Consider the following 21308-nt stretch of genomic DNA (forward strand, 5'->3'; position numbering starts at 1 on the left):
AGGCTAATTATAATGAATTGAATAAAACCTTATTAGTCAAGTGGTAAATATTCAGTCTGATTTTATGAAAATGATGGGACTTTGGCAACATTTTTGTAAAATGATAGTATGTGGTTCCTTACCCCTATCATAACATTTCAGAGGTGAAAAGTCCAATGTGTGGTGCTAAAAGCCAGTTAAATGGTCTTCCAAACAGGTGAGGTTTTTAAGGTTAATGCTCTATAGAGTTTTAAATCAACAACACCTACCTCCCTACCCTAAACCTTAAAAACTAAACCTGACAGATAATGTCATAAAAATAAATTGTAAGATGAAAAACAAATGTGTTTAAGGTTAATGCTCTATTGAGTTTTAAATCAACAACACCTACCTCCCTACCCTAAACCTTAAAAACTAAACCTGACAGATAATGTCATAAAAATAAATTGTAAGATGAAAAACAAATGTGTTTAAGGTTAATGCTCTATTGAGTTTTAAATCAACAAAACTTGCCTCTCTACCTTAAACTTAAACCTAACCAATAGTAAAAAGCAGTAGTGACATCAAAAACGCAATGGCTGAAGGAACCAAGTCATTTTGTGGTGCTTTAATGACACCATGTGTCAACTCGCCATGTTCCTCAGATCTTGGTCTTTGCATCACAGGTGCAACACTATCAGCTGAACAACCACACAAATTGATCAACCCAAACAAGGATGTAAACGTAGTTGGTTATGTAATGCAAACCTTAAAGTGTATTGTCTTACAAGTCATGATATAGTACAAGTGTTTTGATGTAATGGGCAAAAAGTAAGTCTTTATAAACTGATAATCTGCCGTTTTACTCGTGATTTGTGTAAAGGGGAATAAAAGTCGTTGTTTTTGTGCCCCTGGTGTTAATTGGTGTTAAAAAACTATCCGCAATACATACAAAAGGCCAAGTAAGCATACATTTTGGTATAGTATCACGATTCAATGAGACCAGATTGCAAATATTATGCAATGATTGATCAAACCCAAAGCTATTTTCATATGAAAGGTACAAACTTCTTATTTTTCTGAACATTATTATTATAATATTTTTTAAAAATATATTTATATTTTGGGGTAATATAAAGGAATGTTTGGTTTTGACATGGAAAATAAATGCTGTTATGGTTATAAACGCTTCATTTAGGCTAACATGCTGATAGCAAAACTATGTAAACCTTTTTTTTCTTTTTCTTTTTCTTTTTTTTTTTTTTTTTACACCTTCTCCTTCATTCAAGTTTCATGAAAATGAGATAAAACACTTAAACTGCCTGTCCCTGATGACAAAGCAGGCACCGGAATATGCAGATAGATTTATCGAACTAGCCATACGTGTCCATCCTTCTGGTCATGTAATGAAGAAAATATACACGGCGAGTGGTCAGAGAGCTCCCGTGGCTTAATGACAGTGGATATCTCTCAGACAGGCCCTGAAATATTTGCTCAGGAGACTCTCCGAGGGTTTCAATCTCATGCAAATCCATTTATATGTTTGCAGCTGATTTATGGCCTTATTTTAACTGTCTCCTACATGCAAATGTAGTAGGGCCGCTTAGAAATATACATAATGCGATTCTCAGGGTCATCCCTCCCGCCTGTCAGAACGCATTCCAGCCAGGGAGAGTGGAGGGACTGTGAGAACTGCACTTTCCTGAGACGAGTCAGAAAGTGGCTGGAAACTGCTGCCTCCCTGTCCTCTATTGTAGACAGCCTGTCATTAAGAGGAAAAGAATAGAGTCAATGTATATTAAACATTGTATATTTGAGGAAATAATGACTTACATTACACTTCTGTTTTTACGATAGCCCATTTTCTGATATTATGTATATACTGTAGGAATTTACAGTGCATTAAAAAAAATAAAAAAATAAAATAAAAATAAAATAAAATGAAAGATGCAATGTTCTTCAGCAATGTGTTTTTAAAGTGTAGGGGAGACTAGTGGCTTTTTTTTTTTTTTTTTTTTTTTTTTCCTACTGTAAAGCTTCCTCCAATATTTTGGTATAAGAAACATTTATATCTTCCAACAGTAACAGCACCATTAAAATATTTACATTTAGAAAGACTTGATCATAATATTGTATAATAATGTAATACAAGTCAGAATGTTACAATCACCCTTGTGGGACAGTTGTAACATAATAAGCCACTGTATCTAGAAATAAGGGCACACCTAAAAGCAAAAACACATTTGCTCTAATGTTTATTAATATTACTAAACATTTTTTTTTCTTTATATATTACTAATTGTTTTAGCTGTCAGAAATAATATGTTTAAAGCAAAAAAAAAAAAAAAAAGTGTTACCAACATAAATATTATTTGAAATTAGTTGAATCCTTTTTACTAGAATATATTGATCAGCTGGTAAGTAAAGAAAAGTCATCAGCTAAATATTTTAATACAATAATTTTCTTTAAAAATGTTAAAGATTAAAAAATCCTCAGATTTTTATTTTATTTTATTTTTTTTTAATTTTTTTTACAATTGCTCTAACCTCACAGCCATATATATATATATATATATATATATATATATGAAGTCAGAAGTTTACATACACTTAGGTTGAAGACATTAAAACTAATTTTTTAACCACTACACAGATTTAATATTAGCAAACTATAGTTTTGGAAAGTCATTCAGGACATCTACTTTGTGCATGACATGAGTAATTTTTCCAACAATTGTTTAAAGACAGACTGGTTCACATTTAATTGACTATATCACAATTCCAGTTGGTCAGAAGTTTACATACACTAAGTTAACTGTGCCTTTAAGCATCCTGGTTCATCCTTGGGAGAATATTCCAAATGTCTGTACTGTAATATACCACATTCATCTGTACAAACAACAGTATGCAAGTATAAACACCATGGGACCACGCAACCATCATACTGCTCAGGAAGGAGACCTGTGAAGATGCTGGAGGAAACAAATAGACAAGTATCTATATCCACAGTAAAACAAGTCCTATATAGACATAAACTGAAAGGCTGCTCAGCAAGGAAGAAGCCACAGCTCTAAAACTGCCATAACAAAGCCAGACTACAGTTTGCAAGTGCACATGGGGACAAAGATCTTACTTTTTGGAGAAATGTCCTCTGGTCTAATGAAACAAAAATTTAACTCTTTGGCCATAATGACCATCGTTATGTTTAGAGGAAAAGGGGTGAGGCTTGCAAGCTGAAAAACACCATCCCAACCATGAAGCATGGGGGTGGCAGCATCATGTTGTGGGGGAGCTTTGCTGCAGGAGGGATGGTGCCCTTAACAAAATAGATGGCATCATGAGGAAGGAAAATTATGTTGATATATTGAAGCAACATCTCAAAACATCAGCCAGGAAGTTAAAACTCGGTCGCAAATGGGTCTTCCAAATGGACAATGACCCCAAGCATACCTCCAAAGTTGTGGAAAAATGGCTTAAGGACAACAAAGTCAAGGCATTTGAGTGGCCATCACAAAGCCCTGACCTCAATCCGATAGAAAAATTGTAGGCAGAACTGAAAAAGCGTGTGCAAGCAAGTAGGCCAACAAACCTGACTCAGTTACACCAGTTCTGTTTTTTTCTGTTTGTTTGGTTCGGGGGGAAATTCGGGTTTGTTTGTTGCTCTAATGTTGGAATGTGGTCTTTATAATTTTGTTTTTGACACACAATCTATTTTTTCTAATATGTCAAAATGTAAAATGTTAATATGAGTGGATTGTCTCTCTCCACGTGGAATGTGAATGGGTTGGGGCACCCCATAAAAAGAAGGAAGGTTATTTCTTTTCTTAAATGAAAGAAATATGATATAGTGTTTCTTCAAGAAATGCATCTTTCCCCTCAGGAAGCTGAAAAATTTGGGAGGATATGGGGTGGGCATGGTTTCTTTAGTGCTGGCTCAAGTAAGAGCAGGGGAGTCATTACATTGATATGTAAACATCTACAATTCAAATGTCTCAAACAGATTAATGATACATTAGGAGAGTCATTATTGTTTTAGCAGAAATTCAGGGGCAAAGTCTTATTTTGTCTAATACTTACGCACCTAACGCTGATGATCAGGGCTTTTTTATAGATCTTGGAGGCATGTTGCAAGCCGCTAGCACCCCTCATGATATAATATTGGGAGGAGACTTTAATCTTTTGATTATCTCAGTCCCTCATTTCATCTGTTGTTGATTGCTCAATTGGAAACATCTTAGTCTCAGATCACACCCTGGTGTGTAGAGGTATTGCCACATATGGAGAAAAAGAAATCATATAGCTGGCTCCTTAATGTATCCCTTTTGCAAAATCCTGATTTCCCACATATGTTAAAGGCTGAAATCAATGTTTATATGGAGACCAACTGGTCCTTAGTATCCTCTGTGGGCGTGGCTTGGGAGGCACTTAAGGCGGTTCTTAGGGGTTGAGTCATACAGTATGCCTCATTCATCAAAAAATCCAAAGCATGAGAACTCGTGGAGCTGGAAGGGAATGTTAAAAGTGCAAAGGCAGAGCTGAAGCGCCGAATGTGGTCTGATGGCCTCAAAGAATTGACCCGATTGAAATACAGATATAATACTATTTTGTCACGGAAGGTGGAGTTTTGGCTATTCAGGGCAAGACAGTCATACTTTGAGTTGGGGAACAAAGCAGGGAAGCTTTTGGCTATGTATATATAAAGCAAAGAGATTTTTTTTTTCTACCATTCCCTCAGTGAATTCTGGGTAATAGTGGGGTTTAATGTTAAATGTGATTCATTATATATGTATATATATATATATATATATATATATATATATATACGCTGCCAGTCAAAAGTTTTGAAACACTTACTCATTCTTTATTATAATTATTATTATTATTATTTTTTTCTCCACATTTTAGAATAATACTAAAGACATCAAAACTATGGAATAACATAAATGGAACTATGGGAATTTTGTTGTGACTAAACAAAATTTCAAAAACTTTTTTTTTTTATTATTATTAAATTTTAGTTTTATAATGAAATAAATTAATATGGTGGCACAATTATATTTTTGTCTACAAAACTAATTTCAAACATTTAAGCATACACCTTCAGGTAAAAAGATTTTTAAGATCATGAGAAACATTTCAGTCAAGAGTTTCAAAACTTCTGACCGGTAGTGTATATATATATATATATATATATATATATATATATATATATATATATATATATATATATATATATATATATCACACACACACACACACACACACACACAATAGTAGATACCAGCGACAGTGTTATTATCTGTCATTCAGTATCAACTTTTATATAACCAACAGTCTAGAAATAGATACAAGTTATAAGCATCAAAGGTACAAGCATCATTTGTTTGCAGATGCTACTTGATTTTATATTTTGTCATGTAATATAATGACATGTATGCAATATAATAACATTTATACAATTTAAGTGTCCAAATACTTTTTGGGGTTAAAGTATATTTACAGAAATACTTTCAAAACTGCTTTTCAAAAGCAGTTTTAAACTGCTGTAATATTAAGACTAGCATTCAGGTCTTTCGTTAACCAGCATCCCCAGAGAAATCTGTTTGGCTCTTTCCATCACATACATTCTGAAACTAAATCATCTCAACATTTCTAATTGGATACTTTTTTTTGAGTGAATTTCTTTTTTTATTTCTTTTACCCCATTCCTGTTCCTATGAGAAATTAAGTATTCCATTCGCTGCATAAATTTTCAGGTCTTACTCATGCGACACTCGGGGGTGTTGCATTTTTTATGACAAAAACGGTCTAATAATTGTTGAACAGATGTATTGTTGAAGAGTGGGCTCCAACAGACCTCATTAAACAGATTTAACATGTTAACCCTGGCTAGCCCTTTAAATGGCACGCAAAACGAGAAGAGAAGAATGCTGAAATGATGCTCAGAGCTGTATTAGCAATTTACTTTGACATATTGAAATGTACGAAAATTACTGTTGATCTTCCCTAAGGTAAGGTTAAAACAGGGTTCCTGAAAGGTTTTTTTTAATTATTTTAATAGTTCATTTTAAAACCATATCTACCAAGCAGGACCCCTTTTTGCTTAAATGTTTATTTTGGTTGAGGTTTAAGGTCCTTTGCACCTTTCAAAACATTGCTCTATATATAACCTAACAGAGCTTTTTTAACACCAACAAGAGTTATAAGCCAAAGAAAGCTAATATGATTCTATTTAGAACCATTTTTTTAAAGGGTCATATATATATATATATATATATATATATATATATATATATATATATATATATATAAACTTAAAATTGTATCTTGCATCTTAAAACATTTATTTTTAAGACAGACTTTTAAGAATGAATGTCAGTTGTGGGAATCGTAGATTATGGTTTACTTTAAAAACTTTGGTCAATTTTATAACAGCATTTCCTATGATATAGGAAATATCATGTGTATGTATGGTGTGTTTACCATAAAATTGAATTTTTTTGAGATGGTGTCAGAAAACAGTTATGGGTCTTTTCGGCTCAGTGGGACTAGAATTAGGTGGCATGCCAGTGGCAACATTTGAGTGCCTTCATCTAATTTGGGTCTTTTTGCACTCCCTGGCTTTTTGCATAATTTAAGACTGACCCATGACTGTGCCAATGGCACTGAAGTTTTGACCCACGGTTTCCTTTAATCAGATTCAAAAATACATGAGTTACATGTCAGCTGAACTACCCTCATGTTTACATAATGGGCATCAGCTCTAAATTAGCCCACTTCTAAACTTGACATGTATCAGGAGGCAGTGGAAGGCCTTTGAGGGTCTGGATAAACATTATCAAAGGTCAGAAATTTCACTCAATTTATTCCCTCCGATGTTAGTCCACTTTCCACCAAGTTTCTCTCCAACCTCTTTTGGTTCTAAGGCCTTTTTCAATTGGCCCTCCCAGTTTTACGATGAAAAAGACTGGAAAATGAGTTAATTGGTTATAATATTTAATACATCTATCTGTCAGCTTGTGTCAATATATGTATGACCTTAAACAACTGATTATTATTGGCAAATACTCAAAGAGAGTAGGGTACAACTGGGGCTAAGGGCATCCCTTAAGGATTGTTTTTTTTTTTTGTTGTTGTTGTTTTTTTTCTTTTTTTTTCTGGTCGCAGTGTATAAAGATGGAAAAATAGGCATTTCTTTTAATTGAAGTAACATGATTTGCATGAAAATAATTAGATAAATAATTGCCCTGTTAGCCCTGTTGTACCCTATAATTTTTATACTATGTTTACTATAAGTATGCCATGTTGGATTTACCCTCAACTAATGCTCAGCATTGCCACATGACAAGTCTTAGTCTTAGTCTAACAATTTGTTATGAAATAAATACAGTCCATGTAAAACAGCATGTAAGAGGCTAATGATCTAAGATGAGCATAATAAAACATGCAAAACAGCCCACAAAGTTTAATTTCTTATGATTTGACCATCTTTATTCAGCTATAAAGATTTGATAAGTAATATACTGTGTAATATTTCCTTTCTATTTAATGAGAACTAGAGCTCTGCAAATGGGATTTTAACAAAATTACATTTTCTGTGTAGTGTTCTGTAAATCAAAAGTGATTTACAGAACACTTAAAGGAACTGACACACTAAAACAAACTGGGGTTAGGTGCTCAAGGGCACAACAATGATAGCTCATGGATTGCCACTGTGGGACTCAAACCTACAACTTTCTGATTACCAGCCCTGATATTTAACCACTATGTGTGGTGGTTGATCTTGATCAATGACTGATCAGAAATTATATTAGTCAACATCTGGATCTTCGCTGGCTCATCATTTTCTCACCGTTATTTTGTTCTAGACCCCTATGACTTATTTTCTTCCATGGAACACAAAAGTAGATGTTTTTCAGACTGTTAGCCTCAGTCTCCTTTCACTTTTATTGTATGGAAAAAAAGATGCAATGAAAGTGAATGGTGAATAACATTCTGCCTAACATCTTTTGTGTTCCACGGAGAAAGACAGATAGGAAATAATGACAGAATGTTCATTTTTGAAGTAACTATCCCTTTAACATTTGTTAGTTTATTTCATGTCAAGAAATCATAAGTGTGTCCTGATACAACCTGAGAGTTGGGTTATGGCCAGATGTACTTTAGGACACTGCCACAACCTATCCATTAGTTATATCTACACTCAACTGAATGATTACAGCGTCATCAATTTCTGTCCCCTGCAAGCGTCCCTTTGTTACTGGATGAAGCCATTTAACAATCCCCATTAATTCTGTGTATGGCAGTAAGATATAATTTAGGTAGCTGTTAATTACGTATAGTATGGCCTGAATAATTTACCGGTCAAAGACAAATTTAATTAAGTCACCATAGGTATGTGAACGTTGTAAAGCTCATATCTTATTCATATGGAGAATTTGTTTAAGGACAGACACCAGGCTGGAGGACTTATGGGACATTAGTTCATCTAAAGTGCCTCAATGTACTTCCTGCTTCTCTGTACTCAGATACCCAGAACATCTCGCATGTTATCCCTCATCCCGCATAAAAAAGTTTTTATTTTATTTTTTATTATATTTTTTCTGTATTGGCCTTTCAAGATAGCTGCCATTCCGGGATCTCTTTCTAAAGGTCTCTCTTTTTTTTTACTCTTTCTCACTCTCTCAAGCAAAAAAAAAAAAAAAGAAAGAATGCAGTTGGCTCAATAAGATGTATATGAGAACCAGTCTATCACTTTCTTATTGACTTTGTGGTATTTCCTTATCTTGTATTGATTAAGGCTTGTTTTTAGCTACAGCTAATTGAAGGTCATTGCTTTGAGCCAAATAACATGCTCACTGAGTTTTGAGAGGCTCTGCAAGAACTTGTTTTGTAGCCTACATTAACTGCTCAACACATTTGAGACAGTTATTTGGACAATTAGGCTATAATATGTAGTGCAAACTCTATTATCTGCATATGTCATATCTATTTTATACTAAGCAACACATACTTACCAGGCAACATGCCTAAATATATATATATATATATATATATATATATATATATATATATATATATATATATATATATATATATATATATATATACATAAATATGTTACTTTGAATAAAAGCATCTACCAAATGAATAAAAAGTGCTAATTATGTAGTCTAGAGTTTTTACAGTAAAAGTATTGTCATTTACAGAATACTTTAAGAATCAATTATGTATTTTTATCAGTTCCTTACAGTATTTTGTACTTAATAACTGATTGGAAGTACTTAGTAATAGGGATGTCCCGATACCATTTTTTCTGAGAATGAGTAGGAGTACTGATACTTTCTTTTTGGTACTCGCAAAAAAAAAAAAAAAAAAAAAAAAGAAAAATCAAAATGGTGTTTAAATTAATTAATTAAGTAATTAATTAATTAATTAATTAAAACTTTGATCAAATGAAAGCATAACAACTAATTTTCAACATTATATTGTATTCTTTGTATTAAATGAATTGATTTTATACAGAACCTCACAGCACAATCCTAAATAGAGTTATTTTTGCTGCATATCAGGGCATCACAGATGTGAGATGTTGCTTAAATATTATAAAATTACTATTGATTTATAATTATTCTTATTATTTTTAGTATTACAGTGAATGTTGCATAACTATACAGTAGTGATCTATTTCTGTCGTACTTTTTTTCCCCCTTAATTAAATTGCGCTTTCATTTTGGTGGAGCTTTTATTTTGAAGTGTTTCTGTATGTTCTTATGTCCAAGGAGCTCTGAAGTTATGACGGTAGCTTCCCATTCTGGAAAAGCCGGTCGCTACGTGACTCAAAGTGATTATTAAATGGCAAAAGGCTGTTATTTAATTAAATACATTTGTAGTCTGTATGTGCCTTGCGCTAAAAAGTGAATTAACGCTCTGCCTGTTGTCATCTGCTACAAATGGTGTGCGATGCTCATGATGGTGTTTTCTGTGTATGAGTCGAGGATCTCTTAATGGTATGATGAGCAATTTGTGTCTTTATGTCAGCACAACTCCACACAGCTCCACACATTCACAAGCACTCACATTTAAAGTGCTGCACAACTATATATTTATCTCATTAAATTGCAACTTTTGCTGTTAAATAATTTCACTAGGACATAATGTGAATGTTTAAGGAAGGACATTAGTACATCAGATGGTATCGGTTTTTGGTATCTGAGAATTTTTAAGAGTATAAGTACATGAGCATGGTATCGGACCCAATTCCGATACCAGTATCGATATTGGGACATCCCTACTTATTAAGAATTTGACAAAAATGAGAGAAAATGTAGCTAATAATAGTTTGCACTTTTTTATTATTCATTTAGCAGATTTAACAAAAGTTAGAGCTATAAAATGTGTGATCTGATGTGTCTGTGATTTCTTTAATTTCTGTGGTTAATTCCCATCGCCATTCTCTATACTCCTTGCATATGAAGAGTACCCCCTAGGAGGAAAAACAATAGACTGCCTGAGTGGCACCAATTGCCTGTGGGCAGGACTTGCTCCATTAAGATCCCCAAAAGGTATCTTGTGAAACAAAGCCGGAGTCCACAGTTGATTGGCAAACAAAGTAGGCACAGGCACTTAGGAATTCAATTGCATTTTACCCATCACAATTTCTGTTCAGACTAAATTGTGCGCCTGGACTAACAGCTTCTATTAGCTCTAGTGGTGCCTATTCAGGTGCTAATTGAGACTAAACCAGGGTTTGTGAAGGCAATTATAACAAATAGCTTGAAATGGCTGGAGATGGCCTTTTATAGCCATGACATGAGTAATAAGGGGTAAATTTATCATTGTATCACATCTGCAAAGATGATATGATATCATTGTTTTTTTTTTTTTTTTTTTATCTTCTGAAAATACAGAGGGAAAAACTCAAGTTCAAGGGCTTAAGAAGTTAGTATGTTATATCAGTTATGAAAGCGTTGCTAACCATGTAACATGACCCCTGGAATTTTTGGTGTGCATGTATAAGACTTCATAAAAAAAAATAAAAAAATAAAAAATAAAAAGTTAAATTATGGTAAGAATTTTAAGAGAATTATTTTAATTTTAATTATTTTAAAAAATATTTAAAATAACTTATTTATTTATTTTATTAATTACTGCTTTAAAAGGTGGAAAGAAGGCCAATCAGTAGTGCAGATTAAACCTCTGTGTGTGCGTTAGCCAGAGAGTGAGAGAGAATACTAATGACACCGGTGAGAAACCCAGCAAAACCCATCACAATACATTAAGCTGTGGCTCAACTTAGCAACAATCATTTTTTTCCCCTCAATCTCTGATGCAAGTCTTTACCCTAACTGTATGAATAACACTCCCACCTGGACCTTATTCACAATCCAGTGGCATTTATTAGGAAGTCTTTGCTCTCATTTGCATCAGAATTACCTCTTCAGGTAGTGGTGTTAAACTCTCAAGCCAGTGATTCGATGGATTACTTAAGCCTGAAAGCTTATCAATGTTATTATAATTTATAAAGGATTTAGGAAATCATATTTTGGAGAAAGTTGATCCATAGACCATTCGTGAGGTGTTATTTTCTCACTCCCGTGTTTACCCTCTTGGTAGATCGGCATTGTGGAATTTTGCACATATCTTGCAGGAAATCCGCTTTTGCCTCCGAGAGAACACTTGGATATTTCCATAAATTACACAGACAATGTGAGAAATAAAGGTGCTTTACCTGAGGCAACTAGAAAGTTTTCTAGAGGTTGTAGAGCATTCGTCAGTAAAATTGACTGTCTGTGGAAAAAAGTGTGATTGTGTCTTTAAGAGTGGGCTGATTTGTTGCTTCTAAATCACTGTTAAGATATGTGAATGCTTGGTTAGCAAAACTGCAAAGGAGGGAATACAAAGACACACTTCTTTGATTGCACCGGATGTAACTGAGCTGAAATAATTGTTTAGTGTGCCCCTGGGTTGATATGTCATTAGAAGGAACCGAGCTTGCTCTAACTAAACTTTCTGTACCTAGAAACAGCATACTTTCTCCTATCCAGGCAAAATGTGCAGAAAAACTATAAGCTATTCATAAGCTGAATTCCACGAAAATTGTAAACACTTCTGATAGGACTGTAATATTGGTCCTGATGTTGCGCCTATCGTAGGTTCCGACACGAAAGAGAATCATCATGGCCCTCTTCAAGCTGGCAACCTGCACCAAGTAGCAGGGGAAACTTTAAGTCTTAGTATAAGGACCATCCATCGATGTGTATATGCTGTGTGCACAGCTATTAAAGAAAAAATGATGCGGTGTAATATCAGGGTTTACATATGATACATTCCAGATATTCAGTAGGCTATTTTGAACAATCATCTAAAGCATCGCCATCACAACTGCATTATGTCCTGCATATTTGTCCAGCAACTTTTAACGACCAACTGAACTTGATTGTCATCTCAAATTAATTTTAGTGCCATAATGCAATTTGCATTTTCTAAAGAAGCTCAGCAAATGTGATCCGAGGTAAAGAGGGTTACATTTAAAATATTTAAACGTTTTAAAATGTTCAAAATGTTCAAAGCATTTTCTGAAAGTTAACTCGGCATTGAACAAATAGTTTTGATAGTTTATTGTCTTGAAAAAAGTGTAGAACATTCTGAGAATGTTATTCAGCCGACGTTTTTGTCTACAGAACAGGGTAAAGCTAATTTAAGTTGTGTAAAGAAAAGGCATATCTAGGTCTAAAAATATATTTTTTTTCATTTGGTAATTTATTTAATTTCATACAGGGAATTTTGCTGGCATTTTTTCAAAAGTAATCTAAACAATAATTTAATAGAATTGGGTTATATGTTCCAGAAAAGCACACTGATGTTTTTCTCCTAGTATTGTGTATTCATTTTTAATTTAAAACATCTTTGTGCATAGAAATTATATGTTTTTTGTATTGTGGGCTAATTCCATGACAGCCGTCTGTTATTTTTAATGGTGTGTAAAAGCAACTTTAATAAATAAACGGATGGCTACCATGATTAAATTAATCGCAAAGAGTGACCATTCATTTGTTCTCCATGCTCTTGTCGATGTGCATGATATGAGATATTTGTGTTGGCACTTCTGGAAGTGTCATGTTTGCAGCATCGGATCTATATGCTGTTAAGATCAATCCATAATCACATACAATAAATTGGCTTTCAAGGATATATACTGTCATCATGATTAACACAGGCTAACGATTGGGGTAAACTCTGTCATGTGACACTAAATGTTTGCGTTAATGCCAATTTTCTCGAAAAAAAGTGTTTCCAAACCAGTTTTTCGCGACATTTAAAGTATCGACATAGAGTTTATGCGCTAGAGTTAAATGGAAAAATATTATGTCGACACTTGTGAAATTTTAGCAATAATTTGCATTTCCATCAGCTTTATTTTGATGCGTTAAAACTTTTTTCGCAAAAAATCCTTGGATGGAAACGTAGTTAGTCTCTTTGTTCATTCTTGAAGTACAAAAACCTTTGTGACTTTGGACTGCCTTCTCCTGCTCCGCATCAGCTCATCCTCTGTGTGTGATACCTGTATCTTTCCTACCTGCAACCAGCTTTAGTAAATGTTATATCACCCTCTTGTGGTTTTCCAACACTATTAGTCCAGACTGTTAAAGAGAAGACCAACTGAGTGAGTTGGAAAGCATGCAAATTAAGCTTCCAATTTAAATGTCAGGTAATTTTTAGGGCTAAAAAAAAAAATAAAATAAAAAAAATTGATTCTGTTACAAATTGTGATTCTTGAGTAAAACGATTTTAAAATCGTCTCCCTGATGAAAAATCGATTTTGTATTTAATAATAAAATACATGTTTATCTTAATGCTGCAATGATTAATAGATAAATATTAGAAGCTACACTATATTGCCAAAAGTATTCCCTCACTCATCCAAATAATTGAATTCAGGTGTTCGAATCACTTCCATGGCCACAGGTGTGTAAAATGAAGCACCTAGGCATGCAGACTGCTTCTACAAACATTTGTGAAAGAATGGGCCGCTCTCAGGAGCTCAGTGAATTCCAGGATGGTACTGTGATAGGATGCCACCTGTGCAACAAGTCCAGTCATGAAATTTCCTCACTACTAAATACTCCACAGTCAACTGTCAGTGGTATTATAACAAAGTGGAAGTGATTGGGAATGACAGCAACTCAGCCACGAAGTGGTAGGCCACGTAAAATGACAGAGCGGGGTCAGCGGATGCTGAGGTGCATAGTGCGCAGAGGTCGTCAACTTTCTGCAGAGTCAATCGCTACAGACCTCCAAAGTTCATGTGGCCTTCAGATTAGCTCAAGAACAGTGCGTAGAGAGCTTCATGGAATGGGTTTCCATGGCCGAGCAGCTGCATCCAAGCCATACATCACCAAGTGCAATGCAAAGCGTCGGATGCAGTGGTGTAAAGCACGCCGCCACTGGACTCTAGAGCAGTGGAGATGCGTTCTCTGGAGTGACGAATCACGCTTCTGCATCTGGCAATCTGATGGACGAGTCTGGGTTTGGCGGTTGCCAGGAGAACGGTGCTTGTCTGACTGCATTGTGCCAACTGTGAAGTTTGGTGGAGGGGGGATTATGGTGTGGGGTTGTTTTTCAGGAGCTGGGCTTGGTCCCTTAGTTCCAGTGAAAGAACTCTGAATGCTTCAGCATACCAAGAGATTTTGGACAATTCCATGCTCCCAACTTTGTGGGAACAGTTTGGGGATGGCCCCTTCCTGTTCCAACATGACTGCGCACCAGTGCACAAAGCAAGGTCCATAAAGACATGGATGAGCGAGTTTGGTGTGGAAGAACTTGACTGGCCTGCACAGAGTCCTGACCTCAACCCGATAGAGCACCGTTGGGATGAATTAGAGCGAAGACTGCGAGCCAGGCCTTCTCGTCCAACATCAGTGTCTGACCTCACAAATGCGCTTCTGGAAGAATGGTCAAAAATTCCCATAAACACACTCCTAAACCTTGTGGAAAGCCTTCCCAGAAGAGTTGAAGCTGTTATAGCTGCAAAGGGTGGGCTGAGGTCATATTAAACCCTATGGATTAAGAATGGGATGTCACTTAAGTTCATATGCGTCTAAAGGCAGATGAGCGAATACTTTTGGCAATATAGTGTATATCTGTGCAGAGTTCCACATTAACTTCTCTCTGACAAGTTTTGTCTCTTTAATTCTTTACGTTTAGTCCTTTAATGCACATCTGCTACAGCCATCAAAGCGCCGTTTGTTCACTCTCAGACATCAAAATCCTCTGCTGTGATCAATGTTCCTGTTTTGCATAATCCCAAAGTTTATTTGGGAGGTGTTGTGGAGAGTATTTGTCAGAAGTCATTCTACAGATTCTGTCTGACACTGCTTTAATAAATAGTTTAGCTGTAAAAAGGCTAATCAAACTGTTAGATGTCGTAAACTACGTTTCGCACCTCCGCAATATTTATAATCTAACAGCTAGGATATTCATGCGTAGTGGCGGGTAATTTTGCATATTTACCTGCCACTGTCGACAAGAAATACCGCTGGACACAAAGACGTGTGCTTGAGGAAACACACCTGATTATATTTTAAAGAACAGACGAAAGACATTCCGGTGTTCTGACAATCTGTGCTACCTGCTCAGGATGTGCTACCAGCAGTACAAACAGTGATATGTAATGTTAAAACATGGGTAGCACATGTCGGAAGGCACGGCAGAACCTGTTGGTATGTACTACAACAGCATGAAATGTGTTAAAAACCTAGGTAGCACATCTTGTCAGGCAGATAATACCTATCAGGATGTGCTACCAGCATAACTATCAGATAGTGTGTTATGGTGTGAGGCTGTACTAAATCCTAACCCTACTCCAAACCTTAACCCCAACCCTAAAATTATGCGAATATAGCACTGGTAGCACATCCTGATTGGTAGCATATATTTTCAGGCGATGCATGTGTCTGATTTGCTTTTTTGTTCAGAAGTTCATTTTCGTTTTGGCGCCAACGCGCGCAGTGCCATCGTGTCTCGTGGAACGTGCAAATTGTGAGTTTTGCTTTTTTATCCCTCATCTGGGAGAAGTTTGTAAGAATAGTGTTGTCTATGAGAACGCTCCATAGGATCTCAGACTATCTCCGGATGCATATGCAAATAACATGCTATGACATTGGGACTAGGTGAACTGTCATGTGTGTCATAATTTAGTAAAGCCCCAGAAATGGTTCTTGAACAAGTTTACTCTTTAGCCTCCATTTATGTTGCAAAATTATCATTATGATAACAGTAATAGCGTATGATAATATGTTATATATTTTATATTCTAAAATAACAAAATTAGTTTGATAAGTTAAAATAATATATTGTATATATTTATTTGTTGAATACAAATGGACATAATGCAGCCTTATGGGTTCCTTTGCACTAAATATTTACCTAGCTCAGACAACGCACTGACTGGTTGATTGGTAGTTTTAAATTGGTAGTTTTGCACATCCCTACCTTTTACCTGCAAATTAGATATTACAGAGTGACAGTGAAAACTATTTTAATTTCATACACAAATGTTCTTCAATAGACATTTATTTCTGAGAAAAAGTAGTTAACAAAGTTTAAAAAAAAAAAAAATCTTTTTATGAAGTTTTCATATCAAACCATCAAATCGCAATACTTATAGAATCGCAATATTGCAATGCATATGTAACAGGAGCCAGCTGATAGGTAGCTGTGCAGTATGTAAACCTCACTCCCCTGGCCTCAAGAAGTGCACTAGTGTCTGATGCTAGGGGCTGTAGCCTTTAACCTCCTTGTTAGCATGCCCATCTCCCACAGCAGAGACACAGGTTCAAATCCTGTTCGGAGTGGGTCGAGCAGGACCGGTTACAGTGGTGCCTTTTCCCGGATAGGAGTGAGGTTTGGGGGGTGAGTGTAACAGAAGCCAGCTCCCCTGGCCTCAAGAGGTAAACTAGGGACTGATGCTAGGGGCTGTAGCCTTTAGCCTCCTTATTAGCAAGCCTGCCTCCCATGCCGGAGACTCCGGTTCAAATCCTGCTCAGAGCGGGTCGGCAGGACCGGTTACACATATCGAATCGGTTAGTAAATATCATTGTAATATTGAATTGGGAGGTCTGTGACAATTTCCAGCTCTAGTAATTTTAATATGTCTATGTCTCAAAAATATAGAGATAAATTAACGTGCCGAACAATAATCGATATATCGATATTTTATGACATCCCTACAAATCAGAAAATTAGGTCTATGTACTGCAGGGTCCCTTAAAAAGTTTTCCATGACAATTATTGTTCCCAAAATACCATAGGTTCTACAGTTATTGATACTTCAGTATAACAGTGGTAATTTGGTATTAGCCATAGCAAAAATATTCAACAAAGTGAAGGTTTCTGAAAGCTCCTTACACTGTTTAAAGGAGATTCCATATTAATGTATTATGGTTTTGCAGTAGTAACAATAGCAAGTATAGTATTTTGGTGGTTATGGTAACCATGCTAAATTTTCTGAAAGGTGTAGATGAGACATAACCTGAACCTCAAACGAGTGTAAATTTTGAACGTGGTTTGTGAATTTACTTTACTGTATCGGCATGGCACCCTTGGGCAGGCCATTCGTGTTTCTTACTTTTGTCCATCAGAAAATGACATGTAAAATGCAGGTTACGCTTGAAGAATGTAGCATTCAATTCATATCATGTCACAAATGTGTGCATTCTAACATTAGGACAGGCTGCACGTATGAAAAGGAAGAACTGTAATTTCTCAGAGAAGCATATGCACCACACATTAACTCTCTGAGAGAAGTGCATCTCCCTGTTCCTTCATCCTAATTTACAGTCTCAATGGACTACCTTTCAGAAGAAAGAGTGTCTCTCTACAGTCCACTGTAATGCATATTTCCTTTGTTATAGCGTTAGTGTCAATTCTGACTGAACAAGGATTGCCAATTTGTCTTTTTTTTTTTTTTTGCATGGGCAATTTAAATGCACTGGCTTTTATGCAAAACATACTAAAATCAAGCATTTTCCACTAAATTGGACATTTTTATGGTTATAATTTAGCCATTCTGATGGCAAGAAATGCTGCCCCAAAGGGATTGTGCCTCTTATCTTTTGTAGCTTTCCGTGATGTCTGGATGACAAGTTTCTTTAATATGCATGGAAAATGGCAATTTTGGAAGACTTTTGTCCTCAGATCTTGATGTGGCAGATGCCAGAGAAATTACACACCCCAAGCACCCCTCCCAGTTCTTGGTCCTAATAAAAATGTCAGGGCTCTGGAAACCTGTACTTTATCTAATCATGTTTGTAATGAAGTGTGGCTGGGAAAAAAGCAGGAAAATCTATATAAAAATTCTAAACATATAAGTGAGCAATTCGGTATCATATAAATTGTAAAAGCATTAGAAATAATGTAGGTGAATACAGGTAGTAGAACACTTTTTAAAATATTGTAATTGGTGTTGTTTTTGGATATGATACAAAGTGCTCTATCAGTGTCATCTCATTTTAGTTTAGGTTAACCTCGTGCGACCCTGCGTCCACATGCGTGGATGTTGTATTTTGACTTCACTATATGCAATGCATAATTTAAATGAATAAAAACAAACAGAATACTGTTCACAAGACTCTAGAGCAGGGGTCGGCAACCAATGGCATGCGTGCAAACATTGGCATGCGGAGGGGTAATCACTGGCATGCCAGCAACGGTGAGAGAGGAGTAGATTATTTTATTTATATAAATTCCGCACCAGCATTCCAATCTACATCTTGATGTAATCCTTCCTCATGATCACACAGCATGTTTTCATCTGCTGAATGGGTGCCTAAACACTATTAAAGTGTGATGAGACTCACGCTGCACATGCAAGCCATTCGTGCATCACGAGCCGGCAGCGCTTCACTTTCGTTAATCGTGAGAGTAAATGGCACAGCCATTGACCAGGAAAATAAAAAAATGGCACTCCATGTCAAAAAGGTTGCCGACCCCTGCTCTAGACTATCATTTAAAAGGTTAACTTCAGCCGCACCGAGTCTCGTGGCACAACAGCATGCCATCGATTTCCTTGATTTCCTCTGGTAAGAAATCTCTTTAAGTTTTTTAACTGAAACCTAATTGACTGTTAAGAGGAGAGTCTCTAGTTTCGTTTGATATGCCGCATTACAGTTCATTTTTCGCACGTCAGCACCCTGATAAACATGATGTCCACATACTGTATGTGGAAACTTCTACTTCTCAAAAGTAGAAAAAAAAACATGTTAGATATTTTGAATAACTTTCAACTCTAACACATCTGTGGGTCATTTCACTTCATTTTAATATACATTTTGTTATATTTTATTTTGTCATCACTGTGCAATATGATTCTATTCATTAACATTAGTTAATGCATTCCTATACATTTACTATGCATTTTCACATTGAGAAAAAATGGGTTCATTCAAAACCTGAACAATTTTGCTTTCAGGGGCTTTATATGGAGTTAGGATGAAAATAAGGTGCATTTTAAACTGTTCTGGGACCAGTGAAGACAGACAGCACACTGGCGGTTAAGTTATTCATTAAACTGGGAGCAAGGGAGCATCCTATAACTTTCTATGCAGCTAAGTGTATTCAATCCTAAAATACGACCAAAAGTTCAGTTTCAGGCTGCAGCTGATTTTTGGACCACTCAATATGTTTGGCAGACATGGGACAATGGTAATCATTGCATAGATTCAGAATTTTGTAATGCAACATTTTATTTTAACATGGTTGGCAGTGATTGGATTATGCTGGACAATACTTTGAATAATAATGATTTATTCAGCTTTACAGAACATCAGCTGTAATGTCTGTAACGTCTCAAAAACATGAATAACCAACACTCCTGGATACATAATAAACAATTTGATGAAAAAAAATCTGACTTTCTATAGCTTATTGTTATTTAATATTTCACAACCTAGTCTCACTGTCCACATATGTGGACATACATTTTTAGAAAAACTATTTGCTCTAGAAAAATAACCTTTTTTTCTTATATATATATATATATATATATTTATTTTATTTTTTATTTTTTATTTATTTATTTTTTTTTTTTTGCTTGTTTATTAGGTTCTACTAGTTACAAATCAATGGAATCAGAAAATGTAATGTCAAACTTAATGCTGATTTTTAGTAATGGAAGAATATACACATAATGATAGGTGATTAAACTAACGTGTACCACTTTACACATTTTATCTGTATTCACTATATATATATATATATATATATATATATATATATATATATATATATATATATATACATGTACATGTATATATATGCAATATATACAAAAGTTAGTTCCACAAATCTGATTGGATTTTTATTACAATTTCCCATGTGTTTGTCTCAGAATAGAGCGCAACAGTCGGCATCCCATAGGGGAACAGATTTTTTTAATTTACAATCCTATAAAGACAGATACCATGAGCTCCGGGGTTTTTAATTGATGGAATATGCCTCTGTTGAATCCATCAGTCTGCATTATTTCAACTTAACTTTAAAAAAAACAACAAAAAAAAAACACTTTTAATAGCAGAATGTGTGGTGAATAACTACACTTTTCATGATATTGAGGGATGGAAAATGCACAAATCGTAGAATCGTGGCAAAAGAACCCAGCAGCGACCGCCCAATCCATGATGCAGTGCGAATGACGCAATCGAGTCTACACTCTCAAACTACTTATAGATTTATTAATATTTTGCAATATAATTTACATTTGTTGATTATAAGTATATAATCAATATCTTTACATCAATAGTTTTAGATTTTCCATGTTTTTAATTTGTTTACATCATTTGCAATGCTTCATGGGATTGTAGTTCATTCCCTCATTAAAGATATTAAATACACAACTTTGTACCTTTGTTTTTTTTTTGTTTTTTATCCGGTTTTCAAATACCTTTTGCTTTAATCAAAGTCTGCAATCTTGTGATTCACCTCAGAGCTGGTTGGCTTGGTCCATGGCATACAACTATTTTATGAAGTATTTTATGAAAAAATAATGGGACAAATACTTCCGGAATCAAGTGAGCAGGCACTGTGTTATCACATATTTTTGTTGTTACATTCAAATACTCAACAGGCAATGATCATGGCTGATAAGCAGTGTAAGATTTACAGTAAAGACAATCTCAGGGTTTCCTTTGGTTGGGTGAGATTTACAAATATCATGTATATAGGGTTATTTCGATAGCCTTCAAAAACATCTTAGAGACAAGAATTTCCTCATATGTTCATTTGTGGGAATCCTTTTTTAATGCAAGATAAATAGAAAAGTTAACAATGTAAGAACGTCAATTATAAACAGT

The sequence above is a fragment of the Myxocyprinus asiaticus genome, chromosome 17 (genome assembly GCF_019703515.2).
Source record: "Myxocyprinus asiaticus isolate MX2 ecotype Aquarium Trade chromosome 17, UBuf_Myxa_2, whole genome shotgun sequence".
NCBI classification, from domain to species: Eukaryota; Metazoa; Chordata; class Actinopteri; order Cypriniformes; family Catostomidae; genus Myxocyprinus; species Myxocyprinus asiaticus.